Source organism: Acanthopagrus latus, chromosome 15 (genome assembly GCF_904848185.1).
Source record: "Acanthopagrus latus isolate v.2019 chromosome 15, fAcaLat1.1, whole genome shotgun sequence".
NCBI lineage: Eukaryota > Metazoa > Chordata > Actinopteri > Spariformes > Sparidae > Acanthopagrus > Acanthopagrus latus.
The window spans coordinates 22,705,533-22,725,732 of NC_051053.1; the positions used below are offsets into that span (position 1 = coordinate 22,705,533).

General features: G+C 40.5%; 1 long non-coding RNA gene across 1 annotated transcript; it reads left to right on the top strand.

Annotated features, from left to right (window-relative positions):
* Positions 1 to 8,529: 8,529 nt before the first annotated feature.
* LOC119033176 lies at positions 8,530 to 9,409 on the top strand. The gene is made up of 3 exons (XR_005079194.1): positions 8,530 to 8,656; positions 9,182 to 9,235; positions 9,326 to 9,409. It is a non-coding gene; the product is annotated as an uncharacterized LOC119033176 (long non-coding RNA).
* The last annotated feature ends 10,791 nt before the right edge of the window (positions 9,410 to 20,200 follow it).

Here is a 20,200-nt window from a genome sequence, read left to right on the forward strand (position 1 = left end):
GACTGCAGCAGTAATTGGGGAAATTTAACTTCATCATCTACACACTTGTCCGTTTTACAGGCAATTTCAGTCTGGTACTCTTCTAACTCTAACTCAACAATTTGTAGATTCTTTTTCCTTCAGAACAACATTTACACTGCTCCACTGTGTAAGAACATCTATGTTCTGTATGTGAATCATATGTCAACACTCAGATAAAGTAAAGGTTTTTTTTTTGATTGTTTGTTTTTTTTGTTTGTTTGTTTGTTTGTTTTACATAATCATGTCCTGAATCAAAATGTGATTATAATAGGTTATGCAATCATTTCTTTTGCTTTTCTTCAAAAGCCACTATTGCATCGGATTGTGTTTTGTTATGATGCAGAACATCTGTCTCTGCTGTTTCAGATCCAGCAGTCATGCCTGTCGGGGTGCGGGGAACAAAATTTAATCTCGATATACTGCAGATAGATAAGCTCTGAAATATTCATTTTCCCCTTCCACATTATTGCCTCATAGTTCTGATGAAGAGGAGACACACTGAGTGAGATGAAGACTGAACTCTGTACGCCACCTTGACACCAACTATTCCATTTTTTTTTTTAGCTTTTCCTCTTCGCTGAATAACAAACACACAGGGTGTGGCAGGTGAAGGGATATTTTTAATAGCATTTCTGCTGCCTTATGTCTGCTCGTTAAAGTCATAAATTGACTGGACAGCGCGCTGTAGTTTATGATTAAAAGAATGCTTTAATTAATCAACACAACCATAAATATGCACCATAAAGAAGATTGCTGCATCAGCATATGAGGGATGTTACAGGCTACAGAAAATTTAGAGATTACTAAAAGCAGTGAACTTCCTTCAGACTTTTTCTTGCAACCAACTGAGGCATGATCCAACAGCAAAAATCTCTAATCGGATGGGTATGAAGTTACTACATCACAAGAAGTCGTATATAAGCCTACTGGTTGTGGAAAATGTCTGTGTATATCATAGTTTTCCAACAGCTAAGTCATACTGAACAGGATTAAGATCAGGATTAACTGATGTTCGTTTAATATTGTAAGATTAGTGCACAAGAGGCATATTGAGCATCCCTGTCCTCTCTCTAGCTGTGTCTGTTTCTTCTCCCTGTCTCTCTCTCTCACACATACACCCTCTTTCCGCCTTGGTGAATGCAAAATTTCCACAAAAATAAGATTTGAGGATTAGGATTATAGGCCGATCCCGGCTCCGTGCATGGACTGCAGATTTACCGGGTGGACACAGGTTTAATACAGGGTGACTGACTCTGGAACAGTTTTTACAGTAGCATTACACTTGCACAAACACACAGTCACACAACTGAGGAACCAGAATGTCCAACACACACACACACACACACACAGATGATCTAGGGTCTAGGTTGAGCCAGCGTTATTTCAAGGGATTACCATAATGTTAATTAGCATATGGATAGTTAGCATAATGTGATTTTTCTGTGGTGACAATAATTTGACCCATCCATTATATAACCCACTGTTAGTTTTCTTTGTACACAGCCAAACTTCTCTGGCAGGAAGAAAACAGAGACATTGCCAAATCAGGATTTGCCTCAAACTATGATGTCCAGTGTCAACAGGATAAGACAACATGAGGAGACATTCATAAATCATATAGCTGAAAATGTGCTGTAAGGCTTAGAGAAGGCAATTTTGCATAGCTTCAAAGTGAAGCTGGCTGAGGCAATATTTTTGACACTGACATGTGACAAATCAAAAATACACATTTCTGTTTATCCATCTATGTCTGCCTTCTCTTAGATTTGGAGCTAAGCAGCACTCGGCTAGTGGTGCTGAAATCGTCTACAAATTATGGTGTGTTTACTCAAGGCAATCCGCAGATCTTGTTGTGCGCAGTTTCATTTTGGAACTATTTTTGTTCTACTAAACCCACTAACCATTATCACCACGCAGGAGGGAAGGAAATGTAAATATACTCATGGATGAGAAGATTGTAGCAACATGCTAATATTGAGCCCTGCATAGCTTTAGCATCCTTGGCTACCAGGCTATGAAATTTGGATTGGTAGCTAGATTGGTGGCATCAGTCTATTTACCGACAGCTACAGAGCCTGATACCAACATTGGATCCGATTGCTCCCATCTCTGAATGTTAGCTAGCTCAGTTAGCTTAGTTAGCTAGTACCTCGTCCATGAGTAGTTGCATGCCTCCCTCTGTTGTTGGATATGAAAATAGCTCTTATCTGAAACTGCTTCACAATTAGATCTGTTACCGGGGGTCATGATTCACCACCAACTGAGTGCCATCTACTCCCATTATATGTGAGGTAAGGCAGCTGTCTCTACAACTGATATCTCCAAGACCCGGAAACTCACACCAAAACGATCTAGGTGAATCAGCCGAACTAGGAGATAAGATAAAAAGAATAACTGTCCTTTTATCATTTGTATACTTGTGAGGATTACTAACCAACTCTGCTGCTCAACACAGTTTATCTCTCATTGTTTTGTCTTTTCGCTGCACATACATTGAGTGTATATGGACTATGGACAAGTCTTCACTCTGTTGTCAACACCCTTGTATGTGGCCACAAGCAGTGACAATCCATCTGTGTCTGAATACTTCCTGCCCAGCATGACATGACAGAAAGATACACAGAAGAAAAACCAGCTGTGGCTGAGGGAAACGTGGATCATTGACTTAGCTGTGGACCCAAATTGATGTGTTCTGAGGGGTTTCCCTTGTTACCAATTACCATTAATATGCTGATGACACACATCTTTACACTCACTGTGGTGTTTCGTTTCATATCAGTAAACTGCCAATAGCAGAAAATAAGAGATAAGAGAAGATTGTATGAGGTTATTATGCCAGATAGAATAAGCAAAAACTAATGCTCCAGATTTCTAAACATGTTTTAGTTCTTTTTTTTTTTTTTTTTTGCAATCCTGCTAATGTGATAATACATCTCCTGCTGCCTCCATGGAACATAATAGGCATAATCAGTCACACAGAATTAGATTCAATAATCCACTTCATGAAATCAGACACTTGTGGAATCATTTCTTAATACTGTCAGATGATGGAAGGAGTTTTCTCCTTAGATTTTTACTGGCAGGGTTTGTGTGCTAACATTTGTTTATCTGGAGGCTTACTGAACAGATTTCCAGTTAAAGTTGCTGGTCTTTTCCAACTTTAACCTCTTGTAACCTGTGTCTGTATGTACATCAGGACATTATAATACAGCTGTAAATGTGCATTCATCTGCTCCTATATATATCTGTCAGTGTGTTAAGAGTACACTATGGGACATCTTGTCATTATCATGCTGGAATGAACAAGGTGACGGAGCAGCAAAATTGCTCCGAGGTCTCATCGTTTCCATCTGCTGACAAGGTGGAGCAACCAGGTCAATGAGAGAGACAACTCAAGAAAGGACGATAAAAGTAGTACATTAAGAATTAATTAAGAAAAAGAAATTGCTCCAAGGAAAAGAGTGCGTGAGTGTCTCTTCCACAAAAGAGTGTTCAGCCAAAGGCAAGTTAAATACATTGGAACTGGGCCTGCAGACTTTAATAGCCCTACATTCTTGTCCTTGTTCTGCTTATCACGTTAACTATTTTTGTAACACTGAAACTCTGCCTCCACTAACCTGAAATACAATGCTCTTGGATGTACCTGAAATTTCACTTAACAGTAGCGGTCCCTCACACATATGGCTCATCCGTACTTTGGACGAAGAAGCTGGCAGGGCAAACAATGCAGAAATGTGTAGTCACACAAACAGCAAGATCAGTTCACCATATGACAATATCTATAACCATGCAGGCGCAGATGTAACACACTGCATAGTGGCATTCATATATGTAGCCAACGAAGAAGAAGAAGAAGAAGAAGAAGAAGAAGAAGAAGAAGAAGAAGAAGAAGAAGAATCCTCCCAGGTTCTAGATACAATATATTAATACTGTCAGGTTGTCTGAGCAGTCGAGGCCACCAGAAATAGGAGACCCAGACAGATGAGGTTCAGCCCGTGACATTTCTTTTATTTTATATTCAGCACGACAGGTTTACTCACATCCTCACTCAACTGCATCTTCCTCCAAATGACCCACTTAAACACCCCAAGCACCTCCTTTCCCTAATTGGCATGTACCATTATCTTTCCTGCACCACCTAAATGTAAAATAGACTTAAACATCCCCACTAAACATAAATACAATCAATATAAACCCACCAAAATCACCTTGATAAATAATCATATTAATTTACATATGTTTACATTTAAAAACCACCAGTCAAACTCCGCTCTACCTACCCTCCTCTTGCTTCCTCCTGCTCCCCCAAGTGGAACTAATAAAAGGTGTCCGCATCCCCGGAGGACTCTTTTGTCGGGACACACCCTGGGAGGAAGAGAAGTGGCAGAGGTAAGTTTTATGCTTCACACAATTCCACAATCCATTTGCCTAAAAGATGTTATGTCCTCCCACCTACTGCAACAGTGGCCCTCTAATCACTGGCATCATCTTTTACGTACATTGTAGTAAAGATTTTCTTTCATTGCTGATTTTTGTCATATTCTTCTGTTCATGTGCTGAATCACATGGGAAATGGAACAAATCTATTTGTCTGTGATTGGAGTTCATTGCTACCTGCAGGGCTCAATATCCCTTCACAGTGAGAATACTTATTGGAGTGGCTGCAGTGGATGTACGGAAATGGACACAGTGAACTAAAGTGACCAGTTAATTGACTGGATCTCCACTTGTAGTGTTTCATTTACAAGTTGGGGTGGATTTTGATAAATGAGAGAAAATTCAGGGTCACACTTTAAGGTTTGACTTGTTTATATGTTCTCGTTGGAGTTGAGTGGTCGGTTTTGCAAGTAAATTGGAGCACTGGTGTTGTTTCATCTTGGAGTGTCGTCAGGACTTTTTTGTTAACGTGCTGTGTGATTCACACAGGAAGCAGAACAAATCTAGCTTTCTATGATTAGACCACGTCGCTACCCGTAGGGCTCAATATCCCTGCACAGTGAGAATCATTCACCACAGAGGCTGCACTGTCTGTTTGTGGGAGTGTTCTCTTGTACTTTTATTCTTGTGGAAACAAAATTGGTTCTATAAGTATTAAAGCCAAAGGCCATTTCAGCGAAAAAGCTTCTGTAGGGGAAGTTGTGGGTCAGATTAAATCTTTACTTTGCAAATTGCAGACCAACCGAGCATTTGGGTTTGATGCTCTTACCATCTTTGCAGACGTTTTGATGCCAAATAAAATTAATTTGGGCATCAGGATGGAACATTGGCAGAGAAGACATGTTAAAAAATTGCCATCGGGACAGGAAGGCTTGTCATTAGCTAATGAGACCCTGACGCTGTGTAGAAAAACAGCATGTAAAATGTAAAGCTGCCCACAGATGACAGATGACTTTGTCTTTGATTTTTTTTTTTTTTTTAATCTCCTTTGTAATAACATTGAGGCATCTGTCAGCATGCCTGAGCTTATTCATCTTCATCTAGAACCCTTTCTCTCTCTCTTTCTCTCTTTTCCCATTTTATCTTCCTCTCAGTCTTTTTTCTGTTGTTCTCTTCCTGCCATCAGGACCATTTTTATCTTAATCGTCTTCACTCCACCTACGTCTTTTAGTGACTTCCTTCCTGTCTGTTTTATTTCTTTATGCTCCATCACCTCCTCACATCTGTACACACTTCCCTTTTCAATCCCACCATCAAGATCCTCCTCCATCTTTTTCTCCATCATTTTCTCTCCTTGCTCCTCCTGTCTCATTATCTCTCTCTGCTTTCCTCTCCTTTGCCTTTTCCCTTCCGTCTTTCCATCCTTCTCTCCGAGGGAGTAAATAGGCCCATCTATCACCCACCTGACTGTTTATGGATGGCTGGATGTGGAGCTGAACTTTTTTTTTTTTTTTTTATGTTTTTCTCTCACACTTTTCACAGCCATTTGTCTAAAATCTTGACAGCCCAGCTCCAAAGCTCAGACAGAAAACTGGAAAACAAACCTGCTGTTTGCCTAATAACATCAAGTCTAATATGTCTAATCTACAAGGCAGGAGAAGAGGCCTTTAAGTGTCTGCTTGTTCATTTTCTGCAGGACTGACAGCTTGGACACAAAAGTAAAAGCAATTAAAGAAAACAGCGTAATGCATGAAGCAGAGATGAAGTACGCAACAGAAAAGCTCTGGCAAATAATAACAGAATGAATTTGTGACTGAGGGAAATTAAATGTGTTTTATGTTTCTTTATGTTTCATCTCTGGATAACACATGGGTGTTTTATTAAACTGGCAATCTTTTGAATTAATTCTTACAAAAACAACCAGAAATACAAACATGATGAAGTTTCTGATTTTCTGCTCTTGTTCTTGCTCTGGACAGATGCAAAGTTTAAACATGTTGACAGATGTATTTCACTTTCACAAAATGTCTCTCCAGATACAAACTTCATGATCCAATACCATTACAGTTGGTGCATTAATTGCTCAAGTAGAAGGCAGTACTGCCTTTGCGTTGCAACATTTGCAATCGTGCCACTACTGATATACATATGTTTAAGGAGTCCACAGGACATCCCCAGCTGTGTTCATGGCATCCAAAACTGGTATTTTAAGCCAAACATGTGATGTTTTCCAAACATTAACCAAGTGTTTTTTTGTGCCTAAACCACTATACTGTAATGCAGACAGTATAATATAAGACAATAATATAAGACAACACATGTCATATCATGATATGAGTATATCAACAAGTCTCAGATCACGATTGTGTAGTTACTGTCAGAAGCAGTGTGGGACTGTTCAGCTCTGAGATAAAACACAAAACCATGTGGTCTCTTAAACTCATTTTTTTTTTATGCTTCCTGCAATTGAAACTGCAGTTACAACATGTTCTTAGTAGCACAAACCTGAGTGAGTTTTCCCAAACCATGTGTGAAATGGCAGCTACTTATTGTTACTTACTGTCACAGCTCAGTGAATCTCAGTGACACTGTTAAGGGTAACACGTTTCTTTCTCTCCTCCACAATGTGGTACATAAAGTGGAATATAGACCTTTGCCATTCCTTATATTGTTGAATCAGTCTTGGTCACATGTTAGTTGCTGTGAAAATGCACAGAAAGACCCTCGAGCATGGAATTGTCGCTCTAGAGTTTGTTAATCATCTCTTAAAATTTGATTTTCCAGTTTGTTATTGCATCAACTTCTGCAACCCAAACCCTGCTGTCAGTCATCTCGGAGATGTGTGGTGCAATCAGCAGAGGGCAGAAGACAGCTGTGGAACACACACACACACACACACACACACACACACACACGCACACACACACACACACACACACACACACACACACACACACACACACACACACACACACACACACACACACACAGGCAGGTAGCTGCAGCTGACACTGTGTTTGCCATGTGACATGTAGAGGAAATCAAAGCGAGAGTGTGTGGATGCTCGCTGCCTCGGCTGGTCTCTTGAGTCACACTGAGAACAACTCATTTCACAGATAAGTGCTCTGATTGACTCTGTGTGTGTTTGTGCGAGGTGCCCTGGATCACCTCCCCTCTGCAAGCACAATGTCACTGATACGATTGTGATCCTCAGATATGTTCAGTGATGTTTTGGAGAACTCGCTGCCGACGCTTCTCAGATTATTAGTTCTTATTATTGGAGGCTCAGAGCACAGACTATCATAAAAACACAATTAGCGTTCATATTTGTTTACCCAACTCACTCTACTGAATCTGTAGAGAGCCTTTAGATGATTATTACATTATTTTCACTTTGCAGAAGCTTTTGTCACTCATGATAAGTGCTTTCAAACTTCAAGAGAGAGCTTGTACAACTAAAAGCCTGCTCAGTGGTGCAGGTGATAAAGTTTTCTTTGCCCTGTAGAATTAAAGCAGATAAATATTGTGTGCTCGTAGTATCCCAAAATCAAGTCAGGCACATAATTAAAGGTTTGATGAGGAAAAGCTAGAGTATCTGCTGTAGCTCCTGAACCGCACTTAAACAGAAACTTTGCATATTTCCAACTGCAATGTTGACACTGAATGCAACTGAACAGCAGTAGACTTCGATCCATTTCACCTGCACCTGAACTTTTAAAGGCTGTTTCTTCAGATTGTTGTTCCACATTTTTGAGTGCACCCAAATCCACAGACCCATGGACAGATCAGGAAAGAGAACCGTCCTTTTCCCTCTACAGCCTTTTTCACACACTCCGCAATATTGCTGCAACGAAGGCTCGCAAACCAAAAGAGGCGTTACGGTACACATCAAGACGTTGAGATCTGTGCATTTCTTTTTGTACATGTTTCCATCTGTAGTGTGCGTGTGTGTGTGTGTGTGTGTGTGTGTGTGTGTGTGTGTGTGTGTGTGTGTGTGTGTGTGTGTGTGTGTTGCCTTGACCTGGTTTGAAAGGCCATTACACTCATGAGACAGAATCTGTGGCCTCAGTTATATCCAACACTCATTAATATTTTACTGAGGACCTCATTGTTATTTTACTCTCTTTTAGCCTTTGGCTCAACAGTTCCAGAGGGGAAAGATTTACATCCTAACATTTTAGGTATGCGGCAGCTGCAGTTTTCAAAAGGAGGAGCCTTGTGAGGAGGCAGCGGAATAAACTTTGCTTCTAAAACTTTGGTAAGATAAAAGGACTCAGATAGAAACACAACCAGACTAAAAGCAAAAGGCAGACAAATGTGGCGATGAGCTGCAACCACTGAGTACCTAAAGAGCCTGAAATGTCCTTCAGTTGATAGTTAAGACGAAAAAAGAAATAAAGGAGAGTAAACACTGGACTTCAGTTGCAGATACAATTCCAAATTAATCAAAATGACAATGTATATAAACAGTATGTCAGCCATCAATTCATTTACTCAAGAACGTTATTTTATATTCTTCTGTCTTGTAATTGTCAGTGTGACAAAATACATCTGATAGTCATTGGCATCCCTCATACCTCTGTTGAAGTTGGTCATTTACCATGTTGCCAGTTGATCATCAGACACGATCTGGTGACACGAAACTGTTTGTTTCTTCCCTGACTGTGCAAAATTATACACAATAACACATGTTGTCTGGTGGATATATGACACTAATGGAACAGTGATTAGTTTCATTATTACATTTGGCTGATTTTCTCTGATTGCAACTCATCACCAACAGATTATAATCAACCAACGGCGGAGGCCAAAGCAGAACACTCAGAGAGGTGCCGAGGTGAGACAAAGTGGATCCATCGTACAGTTCTCATGTCTGGGGAAATTGGAAAGCAGAGGGCAAAATAATCACGTTTTCTCTCAAATGTAGAATGAAGCAACCAAATGAATCACCTGCCAAGGTGCAGCGCTGTTTGTGAGGATGTTTGCCTGCAAAATTAAATATTGATTTTCTCCTCTTTGTTGCTCTCTTGATCTCTCATGCCTTTCGTACATCGGCTTTCCTTCACCAGCCTCTCATTCCGTCCTCCTTACTTTCTTTTCACCACACCACCTCGTGCACATGAACTCTTTCATTCACCATCAATACTTACTGAGCATGCAAAACACTGAGGGTTTTTTTCCTGTAAACAAGCCACAAACCCCTCCAGACTACTCATTCCTTAATTTGCTTTCTTCACACGGCAGCCATATTTGATTTATACCACATTCCAGGTGGGTCGCCCTACTTCGGAGAAACCAAACAGAGGCAAACTCAAACGGTCTTTTTTTTTTTTTTTTTTTTTTTGACAAAATCATTATGCTTGAGATCCCCGGAGGGCTGAGAGTCTGCACATTTCCCTACAAACACAGAATGGCTGATTTCAGTGAGCAGTTCCTCCTCTCTGGTTGGGAATCACTAAAACTTGTGATGTATTAACTAGTCTGTGGCAAAACCTGCAAACTTTCATCCCTTCAAGACCTTTAACATGAAATTATTGTATGTTATTTTTTTTATGATTTGCACTTTTTAAAAAAATTGAACACAAGGACAAACAATTGATTCACACCAGCAGGTCTCGTGGAAGAAGACTCAGTATTACATCATGACAACTCTGTGCTTATGGTCACATGAGGTTAAGGCACAAAAAACACATGGTCAGGGTTATCAAAAGATCATGTTTCACCACAAACATGGGAAACTTTCTGGAACTGTTTACTTAAGAAGACCCAGTGGCTTCATGCTTACAAAGAGACCATCCACAGAAAAATTAACAGTATTTTCCTGTGTAACCAAGTAGTTTTATAATCAAATCTTAATCAGACTGGACAGTGCATGGCATACGGTACATCACTGTTGGGTTGGTTGATATCATGTCGTTTTGGACATGTTGTCAAACAACATATTCCATTGTTCACTGGATGTGTTGGTTACAAATGTTCAAACACAGTCTCAAACTTTGGTCACTGACTCTGCTGCCGTCTCGCCTTTCACTCCACCACCATCCCGTCCAACCGTCTATATGAAAGTCAGGTCATGAACATAAAATGTTAGCATGAAATGACACGTATTGGAGAAATGTCAATACCTGTGTGGCACGTATAGAATTGTAAACGAATCAGTGGGCTGCAGAAACATAAACTGCCAACCTTCTAATCTGGCGACTGGGCTGCTTTCCAGTGTGCATGGTGTAAGAGTGCAGATGGTCTTTTCAACATCTCTATTTCATTTTCATCTTTTAAGCTTTTCTTTTCACTCCGGCCGCCTGTTTCATTCACTCGACTACTGCTTTCCACCTTCCAGATAACTTGAACTCTATTTTCCATCGTTCGGTATCTTCCATTTCTCTTGTATGCTCTTGACCTTCGTATTGCATTTCTACCGCAGCGGCGCAATATTTGTCTACAAGATCCATCTATAAGCGATTACGCTGTCTGCAGGCCAGCCGGTTCCCCCTCCAAACGGGCTGGCCATTTTTTTCATCTATAAATGCATGAGTAGCCTGTCAGGTGTGTGTGTGTGTGTGTGTGTGTGTGTGTGTGTGTGTGTGTGTGTGTGTGTGTGTGTGTGTGTGTGTGTGTGTGTGTGTGTGTGTGAGTGAGAGAGAGAGAGAGAGAGAGAGAGAGAGAGAGAGAGAGAGAGATCAGTAAATCAAAGTAAGCTCCTGCGTCTCATGCATGCTTCCTCCAGACACACCCTCATTCCCTCTCTTTCTCTCTCACACACACACAGTTACATTCAGAACTGCAGAGTTAAACACATACACACATATTGACACACACACACACACACACACACACACACACACACACACACACACACACACACACACACACTGCTGCTGCCTCACTGTCTTGACAGCCATCAAATGGAAGGCGAGTGTATCTTAAATACATATATGTATAGAGACTATTTTAATCTATCAGGCGAGTGTGACAGGCCTATTTCCTGAGAGTCGGAGATGCTGATGGTTTAGAGGAATTCAAAGCAGGCTCGATTCGTCACATCCACACTGGTCCAGCCTACGTTACTAACTGCTTAACTATAGCAAAGGCAATGTCAACATTACCCTTCATGCTTATTTTCTTCAGCATCGCCTATTCCTCCCCTCTGACTGTTACATTTAAGCTTCCATTGAATTGGAAAAAAACAAAAAAAGTAACATACATCAGGAAGAGCCACAGAGGAGGGCTCACTCTCTGAGGACGGACAGACATGTAATAGATAGCGTTTCACAGAACTGCTATGTTTTTGCAATACAGTGGTGTAATGATAACGTAATTTCGGAAATTAGCATCGCTCTGGTTCCTTCAACAAAAAGTCCGTGGGGTTTTTTGAATTCGATTTGGAATTTCGCCAAAAATAAGCTCCACTGCAACCACAAGTTTGTGATACTTGGGCACTTAAAATTGAATTGAGTTGAATTGGGCATTTGGGCATTTAATCAAAAACCACTTGACTTTGAGACGAGGTAATTGAATGTACAATTACAATGTTTTTTTTTCCAGGTTTTATGACTACAAACTAAACCACTCTATAGGACCTCAATGAAAATATTAGAGTGTAAACAGATTTTGGTCTCAAAATACACATATAAGAAGATGAGTGAGCAACGATTCATGAGGAGCCACGATGCAGCTTTGAGGGAACCAAAACACACAAAACTTAATGACTTGAAAAAAAGTTATGAGAAGAATAAAAAAAAAAAAAAAACTAAAGAAAGGAACTGAAATGTTTTCCCATTGAGACGTGTATTGGTAGGCTGTCCTCATCCCCAGTGTTCAGTCACGCCCAAACACTTGTCACTCATCTTGAGGAGCTGTCGCCTCGTCTGCGGTTGATGTAAGCGGCAACTGAGAAGTCGCCCCAGAGTGCAGACGCACAATACAGAGCACGTCCTACCTCTGCTGGAAAACGTGTGCTTTTTTAACTTTTATTTTCCTCCAGTAGTCCGCTGACCGTGAATGTGCTTTCGTAAGAACGTTCAGCATCCATGCCGTTACACACGTGTTCACAACTGAGAGCTGCCAAAACAAACTTCTTGCCAGGCAATCAGATCCAGACTGAGTGACGAAGTTATCTTCATGACTTGAAGAGTGCAGCACTGCATGAAAACATCCCCTCAACTCATTTCAGATATGAGCTCATCTGGCAAATAAGTAGAACCATTAGGAATAATTTGAACATCGTGTTTCTTCAATTTAGCCCACAATCACCACAGCAAAAGGTAAAATTAATCAAGTTGTTGATAACTTTCAGGCCCAGAGGGTCAAAACACAACAACATTTCAGATAATGCAACATTCCAGATCAAGAACAAATGTTGTGTTTGCTGACATGTTGTTGTGTTTTGTGAAATATCGTTACAGTTTCAAAGAGGTTTTTGTGTTTTGAATTGTTGTGTTTTGACCCTCAGGGCCACAATACGGAGGAGTAAAATTCAATCTCTCTCCTTCAAATTCATATATCTGATACTAAACCATAGTCTGCTTATGATATGGCCTCAATGGTACCACAACTACACCACCCTTGCATTTCTTTCTCAACAACAGGGCTTATCTCATTCTGATCTCCTGGGACTCCTGGCTTGTATCTTGATTTAATGGGGTACTTGGGGTTGGATGCTACATTTTTCAAGAACAACATTCGTTTTTTTATTAACACACACTCTGTGCTTGATAAATATCTGTCCCCTCATTCCCATTTTGCTTCCTGCAGTAAATTTGATAAGAAATGTTAAACACATCTTTTGATTTATATTTTAAAGACTTCAGAGAAATCCTCCCGAGCCACAGAAGATGTTTCCCAGCAGTTTTCACACAATGTCTAGTGTATAATGCAGAGGATTATATCTTGAACACACAGTACAGAACTAAACATGCAGATTTTAGGTCAAATTTGGCATTTTTTATTGAATAAACTGGTTTCTCCTGTACATGATTTGAAGCCTCTTCTTAACCGGACTAATCACCATACAGGAAACACTCCGCCTCACGCAGTGGTAACATCTGTAATATTGTCGTCTGAATGTAGGAACTTAATATCTGGACTTGGTTGAGCGTCTGCACCTTAATCAGCCTTCACCATCTGCCTCTGTTGACCTTTTTGTGCTCAGCAGCCAGCGAACTGTTTGGTGGAAATTTCAAGCCTCTTTCCTCCTGATTTATTTTGTGTTAATACAACATTGTAATCATTACATGAGCTCACGCTGTCCTAATGAAGTAATCAGAGCAAACCAACACTTAATTATAGCCCACGACTTCTTCATAAAACTGGTTTGGCGATTGACTTTTCAGCCTCGCTTGTTAAACTTAGATCCGAGTACAGTCTCTGCCTCCGTCCTCAAATGTATCCATCAATCAAAAAAGAGCTGCGAGACAAATGGACAGGCAGACAGATAGATTGCCTCACTTAACCTCTCTGCTATTGCACTCCTCCACAAACACAGTCAGAACCTGCTGTCACATCTCAGTGCACAACATCTTTTCGTCTTATTACTCACTTTTACAACTGGTTTCCTCTCTCTATCCCCTCCCTCTCTGTTTGTCTCCGCCTCGCTCTCTGTCAGGACATTATGAAGTTGAAATAAAAGCCCCAGCGGAGCCGCCTCGGAGGACGCACATTGCCTCTGTCTCCGAGGCCAAATATATAAAAAGACAGACAGATAGAGACAAGCAATGTCCCGTGTCGTCAAAAATTGCATTTCCCTCCAACCTCCCCTCAGTCCTGTGTTCCTCTTTGCTTCATCTATCAACAGTGTCAAATGTGATTCAACTCCCCAAAGTGTGCAGCATTACAGAGAACAGTGTTGTCAGTGTGTTTCAGGGTGAAAATGGCCAAAATGGCCGAAGTGCCATAAATGTGTACGACTATGACTCAGGTGTTGGTGCAGAAACTGATGGACAGCTTACTTCATACACAGTAAAGAGACAACAGGGCCTTACTTCCAAAACGAAAAGGCAAACCACAACTGCCATCGAAAACAGCAGAACAAACATGTCGCTTTAGAAGAGAAATGCCACAATAAAAACCTTGAGGAAAGAGAAAGATATTGAGCCTTTGGCTGACATTCCAGTACCTATCAGTACCTATTTCAGTATTTTTAGTATGATATAGGTTTTCCTTTCTTTATTGAAACAACTCCCCCCCCCCCCTTTTTTTTTTTTTTTTTTTTTTTACCTTTTCTTAGCTCCTTATGATTTTCTATGTCTATCAGTTAAAAGTGAAACTGTGACTGGATAAATGTGCCTTTTTCTCTGTTGTCTGTTTTGTCTGGGCACGTGTAAGTCCACAGAAATATAGTCTTGTATGCTATATTACCTGCATGTCTCATATGATATTGTGTGTGTGAAAGAGAGATAAAGACAGAAACACATCTGTCAGCAGGGAACTGTGTTATCACATGAAATATCAAATTGTGCCACCCGATCGAGTGTGTGGCGCCTGTTGCAGAGGTCAAATGTATGAACGTAAGCGTCTCTGAGACAGAGATTGGCTCATTTCCCCGTCCACTCAGGCGACGTATTTTTCATCTACTTTTCAATGAAACTCTGACACAGACATGACTCGTATTTCATGTCATTTTCAGTGTCAAAGCAACAGTGTGTGTGTGTGTCTGTGTGTGTGTCGTCAGCTATTTCCATCCCCTATTTTTATATGTGTCACCCTCCATAATATGCCTGCAGAGACACTTTACAATAACGCTAATGTGCACGATACCAAATGTCAGAGTGAAAGGTCACCATGTTGTTCAGCGCTCCAGCTCCAAGCAGGGAGGAGAACTCTTCATGTGAGGTTGACTGAACTCAATTTCAGGAGGTGGGACACAAACCCAACCACCAGAATTAATGTTGGTGATGTACATTTCTGTAAACCGTGGATATGTTGTAGCTTCACAGTTTTCTTTCTTATGCTGTGACAGTGCTGTGTTTATGATCCAATTAGGTTTAGGCACAAAACTCTCTTAGTCATGATTGGAAAACATTGTTTTTTAACTTGAAATACCTGTTTTGGTCAGTAGGAGATGTCCTGACGTCACCATAAACACTGCTGGTAATTGTCACCGGGGCTTTTTAAAAATATCCAGTGTTTTCACGCTTACAGATGTTGAAATGCAGTCTTGTACTGTGGTCACTGGCTTGGCAGCCATGTGTAGGTTGACGACTAAAAGATCATCATTTCCTCTAGATTTACATACCCCTGGTCCAAACAGTATTTTACATATGCAAGAACACAAAATACAGCAGTGGACTCTTTTAAGGTCTTATTGATGAGCACTGAAGACCCACACAGACACCCACAGCTGCCTTTAGAGTACAGATCGTGTTTCTGTTTTCCTCCGTTGAACTGAGTGTCGCGGTGTAAATTATTAAAAGCCGAGGGCTCAAACTCACACAGCTTTATGTGTGAGAAAGAAAGAGAGGGAGAGGCAGGTGGGCTGTGACAGAAGGGGAAGGTCACAGGATCGATCCCTGTGTTCAAAACCCTGAACCTCAATAATGAAGAAATGTGAAAGATGCGAAACACAAACACACTTAGTAATTCATTTATGGCAGCATGGAAAAAGAACAGTACAAGGACACATAATTGTTGGAGGTGCAGTTCATTCACAAGATCATTGAAAAGCACTTCACAATACAAAACACACAGCCAGTCCTCGAGGGTATACGTGGCAGCATCTCTGCTTACATGACAGCTACCGATATTTGCAGAGATGCGGTAGCTTGCAAGTCATTTAGACCCATTTGTGGGCATCCCAAACAGTTGAAACACGCTAACGAACAACCTGTTTGTCCTCGGCTGTCTAATCTAAATCAAGAAGTTCGTACCTATAACCAGAGGAGTGTTTTCATCTGGAGTCAAAGGTCCCGTGGATTATTAAACTTACTGAACACCAAGTCAGCAGAGGTCTGTCGGTGCCTATTCTTCGATAATACCTGAGGAAGACAATCTACCGCCGCTCTCTCTCACGTTACAAGAAAAGTGTTTTGAAGATGCAACTTCAAGCAGTAATGTAATGAAATTCCTGCTGCACTGAGCTAAAAACCTGAGTCAAACTGAGCTTAAAAGCCCCAAGTAACTGCTTTTTATCGAACAAACTTGGTTTGAAAAAATCATGTTCCTGGTATGATATAAAGAGCTAATTATCTTGTCTTGAGTTTCCCCCCCTTACTCTGGAAATAGACATTTTATAAAAGCCACAATGTTAACTGTGGGTGTCACATGAATGAGAATAATATGACTACTTGAATGTTATCAGGAGTGTGTCCAGGGTTTACTGTCCATCCTGCTGGGTGTTTGGTTCATGTAACAAAATGATTTTTATTACTGTTTTCCTTTAACCTTGTTAATAAAGTAAACATGAGTAAAATATGTGGGGATTTGTTTTTACACGTCTACCAGTTTGCCACCACCTAATGCTGTTGGTGAGTAATATGGATTTTTGTGGTTCAGTAAATCGATGTTGAATTTGCATGCACATCATGTCAATCCTACAGGGACTCCAGCTCATCTCTCTTCTTAGTTTAAGAGAGATACTGCACAGCGTGTTGAATAATCTCTCTTAAATTCATCCAGCCGGATTCATCCGGTCTTCACATCAGAATGACAGCTGCAGCTATTTTGGATCTAGAGTTAAAGGAACATATGCGTGTGTCATTCAAGCCCAGTTAGACGAGGATGTTTTTTTTTTTTTTTTTTTCTAGTGTCCAGTTAAGGCTGCAGTGATGCCTGTGAGGACGACAGACAGCCGCATTGCTATGTTTGCCTCGGGGTGGTTTTATTTTTCATATAACTGATACTCATAAAAAATGGATGCAGACATTTTTCACATAAAAATTTCCCACCAGTGATGCTCCATCGTAACTCCAGACATAGAGCACATGATGTGTGGCCTCCTCAGAGAGCTCTGCTGCAAGTTTTCTTCCAGGTTTGACTTTTTTCTGATATATTTATATACCTTTAAAGAAAGCCCTTTGGACAATCCTGTGAAAATGTGTGAAACTTGTAACGTTTTGTACGACATTACCTGTAATTTCAGTTAGATTGGTAAAGTGCTCACAAACATTACCGTGATGAAAGGCGTCAAATGAGAAAAATGTGTTCAGTGTCTATTAAACCCTTTCAGGCACTTTACTCCTTCTACCCGCAGTCTCCCATGACAAATTTCAACTCATTACCAAAGATTCAAATAATAGAGGTTTGCTCAGTAGATCCATATTTGTTTGGACCATGATCCTCCAAGGACACAAAACTCTTCACACTATTCCACTGAAACTTCTGTGAAGAATTGTGCTGCACTTGTTTTGAGGCTTTTCCCTCTCTGGACTAATTGCAGGGGTGATGAGCAGGGTGGTGAGGCTGACTCTTGATTGAGGGGTGGAAGCAGCTTGGGGCGTTCTCCTCCCAGCCAATCATGGTGTGACCACGCCTGTTTGTGAACGCTTAAGAGAGGTGGGGAATGGCAACCCAGGTGACACTCATTCTGTATTTGTCCCTGAGAACCTTGTCTTCTTAGATTGCCAGCCAGAAACTTTGTTATCGTCTTACTGCCAGAACTGCCACAAAGACAAGTATAGAGCTTGATCCAGGATGTGGTTAGCCTAGCTTAGCATAAAGACTGGGAGCATGGGGGAAAACAATCAGCCTGTCCAAAATAAAAAAAGTCTATCAAAACATGTTAACAATCAAGGCTAAGGCTACACAAACAGAAATGTACAAATGACAATTTGTGGTTTTATAGAGAGTAATGAGGTGTAGTTATTTCATGGTAAATAAATCAAGTGTTTTATAGTCGCTCTGAAAAGCCACACTCGGATGAGAAGTGAAAAGCCAGCCAACATGGAAACAGGGTTATTTGACTGTGGGGATGAAAGCAGACCTTTTCAGTCATTTCAAGTATTGTACTGAAAGAAAAACAGAAGAGGAAAAACCTCCACACAGCTGGATGTTGAGGTGTAAGGTGGGTGAACACAACTCCCCCTGATCTAACAAGCAGAACACTGACCCCTTATCTTGTTGAAGTGTTGTCGGGTGGCAACCTGCAAAGTCTCCTGCTGAAACTTAAACCTCACCGAACATATCTGGCAACCGGCACTACAGCTAACGAAGCAATAAACTGTTGTTCATCCAAAAATATAAACAGTATATTCAAAATCAAAAGAACGGATGTTTTAGTCTCATTTCCTTTAACGTACATGAATCTGATTAAAGGAACAGTTCATCATCTTCTATGAAATAATCTGAGTGTCTGTAAATGATCACATTGATTTGGAAAGATCTGATGTAAACTCTTTTTCAAGGTGAAAGCTTCACAGTAGCTGTTAAGCTGAAATCGTTATGTTTCTCTCTAGAAAGAGAGCCGATAAGTGTCGTTCAACAAATGTGAGACAATGAATTTGTTTTCAGCACTAAGTTTAAGAGAAGAGTAAGAAGGTTCAGTGAGCTGTTCAGTTGAGACGGAAACCTCATTATGTTTCTCCTGTTTCGTGGATGCACCACTGGGGCTCTGTACACTTTGAATTCTAAATTGTCAGCCTCAAAGATTCTCACAGACTTTATTCTGCTTTAACAAGGGGCTGGTGAGGTGTGTGGTTGAATTTGTGGCCTCTTTCCCTCTTGTGCAGCTCAAATTAGGCCACATTCTTGTCCTCCACTTAATTCAAACCCAGACGCAGCAGCTTTACTGTGAGCGGAGAGATCTGTTCAGAGGCTAAACTGTCTGTTTATTATCTCACTTTCACCTCCTGACTTTAGTCGTTAACAAGCAGGATGTGTTTAATCATTTGCTCGCATCCAAAGTCAGTCAAGAAGAAATTGTGATGAGAAATGAGCAATAATCTCAATAACGACATTACATTAAGTGTCTGAATGAACTGGCAGTGTGAGTTGTTTTTGTAATAATGGAGTCCTGCAATTTGACGACACCCTGGTGGGCTTAACCACATATTAATTTGGTTAATTCATTCAGCAGCAGGACATTTTCTCCACTCTCTCAGGTGTTATTTATGAAAGTTAATAATACAGCAGACAAAAACCTCCAAACAGAATTAGCTTAATTAATCGATTTTCTTTTATTCATCCGCTGAACGATGATTATATTGAGACTGAGCAGAAGAGAATAATGAGAAGAGGAGCAGATGTTTACTTTTCTCCTGAAGTGTCATTTGAAAAAATGTAAGAAAGGGAAGAATAAGCTAATTAAAGAGTTGGAGAGTATAAAATACAAATTGTGATATATCAGTCAGTCTTTTTCTGATATTTAAGCAGGTTGCTCCTCATACATACTGAGGGATTTGCTGATTTTTGGAGATGTTCCTTCCTGTCACCTCAACTTTTATTCATACATCCTTGTTAAGAGTGACTTATTTAACCACTGTTGGGGTTGCTAACACATTAATCATTAGTTAAAATTAAAAGTGATGCATATAAAGTACATATCTATAGTCGATCTGTTTCCTACCGTAATCACCGATCAACGCAGCCTCAGTTTGGAGAAGCAGAGAGTCGCTCCAGCCCTGATGCTCAGCTTTGTACTACAGTGAACGGAGTCCAGAGAAAAAGCGAAATAAACCACCTAAAACAAGGCTCATCTAAAAAATCTATAACAGTTCAAGTGTACATTGTATAGAGAAAATTCACACCGTTTTACATCGCCATCAGACCGACCTTTGTTTTGGCACTACATTTTTGTCAACCGTAGACCTCCGTATCCCTACGCAGTTGCGCTAATGCGTAGGGATACTGAAGTTCGAAGGTCTGTTAAGTT